At 34.0% G+C, this 3,010-nt stretch overlaps 1 long non-coding RNA gene across 1 annotated transcript; it reads right to left on the bottom strand.

Moving 5' to 3' along the window:
• Positions 1–1,110: 1,110 nt before the first annotated feature.
• Positions 1,111–2,242, bottom strand: LOC111083352. The gene is made up of 2 exons (XR_002608994.1): positions 1,666–2,242; positions 1,111–1,350 (listed from the first exon to the last, which is right to left on the bottom strand). It is a non-coding gene; the product is annotated as an uncharacterized LOC111083352 (long non-coding RNA).
• Positions 2,243–3,010: the final 768 nt, after the last annotated feature.

Genomic DNA, 3,010 nt, shown 5'->3' with positions numbered 1-3,010 from the left:
TTTATGTTTTTAAATAAGCGGATTGTACCAAAAATCACACTTTGTTTCCCGAGTGGGTTTCATAGAGTATTAAATTTACTATCCGAAAAAAAAAAATATATATATATATACTTGTTATTGTTTAAAAAAAAAGTGTCTTGTTGTGTTACAATCGAAACACTTCATATGCAACAAAGGAATTTCACAGTAGTTTACGGATTTACAACGCTAAAATCCGGGGTTCGATTCCCCCCCCGACGTGAACAAATTAACATGGTAAATAATTCAACTGGAAATAAGATAATCAGTTTAACCCTCTCGAGGATTTTCACATTATATGCGGTCATAGGTAAGCTAATAGAACCGGTGCTGATGTATCTGACACGTTTACTTGTTTCTTTGACCAACCATTTAAACCGATAGCTGCTTTGTGTCTCTGTGACGTCCATAAGTGTGTTACGTAGAAAGAGCTATTTTAAAGCTGTAGGTTTTCTACATTGTTGTACGGGTGTCTACAACAATTAGTCAGGCAGGGCAACATTTCTTCTGTGTAATGTTTTTACACTGTATTTTGTATTTGAATCTAGAGAATAAATAAAGCTACTTATTTGTATTTATTATATATATATATATATAAATAAAACTCGAACACATTTTTTTTCCTTCTCCTGTTGTAAATTTTCTAAACAAATACTTAATGCCAGATATTTTGAATCAATTAAGGCAACTAAAGACATATTGATAACTATATATATATTGGTATATCTGCGGACTTACAACGCTAGAATCCGGGTTTCGATACCCGTGGTGGGCAGAGTGCAGATAGCCCATCGTGTAGCTTTGTGCTTGATTACAAACTACCAAACTTGTTATTTGTTTACGTTACCAGTACTTAGAGGGACCATCCTTTAGTTAAGCCCCGTGGAAGAGCTCTGAATTTTGGAGCTGGATTCGAACCCTTGCAGTGCTACGAACTTTAACGCCCCAGTTTTCAACTAACTCTTGCAAAATATTTGAAACTTTCACTTGGCTGTTTCCTCTGATCTCCTTGTCGCTCCGTGGTGATTATTTCCTGTCTTTGCTTTCCAAATTTCTCGCTTGCTTAGTTTGTTTATACTTGTGTACTATACAGCGCGCTCTCTAGTGTGATATTTTACATATTTCTCTTTTCAGCCCTTGAAGCAAAATGACGACTTATTCTGAAAACAGTGTGCCTTATATTTTGATAAGTTCTCGAAAAATCTGTGAAAATATTTCTTAGAAAACTTTTCTGGATTATAACCTTGCGTGATTGTTTAGAAACTGGCTGGATAATTCTTTAGAAACTGGCTGAATAACTATTTAGAAACTGACTGAATAATTGTTTAGAAACTGGCTGAGTAACTATTGGAGCGGCCCGGCATGGCCAGGTGGTTAAGGCACTCGACTCGCAATCTGCGGGTCGCGGGATCGAATCCCCGTCACACCAAACTTGCTCGCCCTTTCAGCCGTGGGGTCGTTATAATGTGACGTGTCAATCCCACTATTCGTTGGTAAAAGAGTAGCCCAAGAGTTGGCGGTGGGTGGTGATGACTAGCTGCCTTCCCTCTAGTCTTACACTGCTAAAATAGTGACGGCTAGCGCAGATAGCCCTCGTGTAGCTTTGCGCGAATGTCAAAAAACAAACAATCAAAACTATTTAGAAACTGACTGAATAATTGTTTAGAAACTGGCTGAGTAACTATTTAGAAATTGGCTGAATAATTGTTTAGAACCTGGCTGAATAATTGTTTAGAAACTGTCTGGATAATTATTTAGAAATTGGCTGAATAATTGTTTAGAAACTGTCTGGATAATTATTTAGAAATTGACTGAATAATTGTTTAGAAACTGGCTGAATAATTGTTTAGAAACTGGCTGAATAACTATTTAGAAATTGATTGAATAATTGTTTAGAAACTGGCTGAGTAACTATTTAGAAATTGGCTGGATAATTGTTTAGAAACTGGCTGAATAACTACTTAGAAATTGATTGAATAATTGTTTAGAAAATGGCTGAGTAACTATTTAGAAACAGTCTGGATAATTATTTAGAAACTGGCTGAATAATTGTTTAGAAACTGGCTGAGTAACTATTTAGAAATTGGCTGGATAATTGTTTAGAAACTGGCTGAGTAATTATTTAAAAACAGTCTGGATAATTATTTAGAAACTGGCTCAGTAACTATTTAGAAACTGTCTGGATAATTGTTTAAACATATTTGGCGTAAAATCTCTGTTAAAAGATTATTATGGGCGAAAAAGTGTTCGAATTTTACTTAGAGGTTTCTCTATATTCAGTGGCACTGCCTGAATAAATGTTGTAGACATGTATACAGAACACTGTAGATAGCAGGTTTCTCTGTGTGAAATATTCATTCGTTTATATATGGGCCTTTGTTTTATCAAATGGGAAAACTCCGTTTTCAAGTATGCGACGATCTTTTTTACACTCGATAACAGTACGCTTTCATCAAATCGTCAACGCGAATTTGAGTTATAGACCAATTTATGAGAGCTAGCTTTAAAAACAGTTTCAGATTTTAAAGTACTTAATAAGCTATTTACTTTGATTCATATCAAGGCAGTTAAGCCTAAACCGCGATGACCGAGTTCAACAACATTATGTGAGACTTTACATTAGATTTGAAATTTAGTTTTCTAGTATTACATATCAACTATACGAATGTCTGTATTTGGATTTCTTCATTATTTATTCCATAATCTTTACTGTTCATGTTTTGTGATTTTTCGCTAATTTTGTTTGCAAAGAGGAAAAAATAAAAATTTCACCTTGTCAAGGGTTTCTAGTCACAGTTCTTTCTATAGTACGAACTATTTTATTTTATATAGTTTACCTTAGAATAGTCTGTCCACTGTTATACGAGATTTGGAAGCATTTCTATGATTTCTTAATGACTTCGTTTCATTACTTATATTTCAACACTTAAATATTAGATTATTTGTTTATTAATAACGTCTTATGAAATGGTGAAATAAAAAATAATAATAT

Source organism: Limulus polyphemus, unplaced genomic scaffold, assembly GCF_000517525.1.
Source record: "Limulus polyphemus unplaced genomic scaffold, Limulus_polyphemus-2.1.2 Scaffold9220, whole genome shotgun sequence".
In the NCBI taxonomy this organism is placed as follows: domain Eukaryota; kingdom Metazoa; phylum Arthropoda; class Merostomata; order Xiphosura; family Limulidae; genus Limulus; species Limulus polyphemus.
The sequence above is the reverse complement of the archived record's forward strand: the minus strand, read 5'-3'. Positions and strand labels throughout refer to the sequence as shown.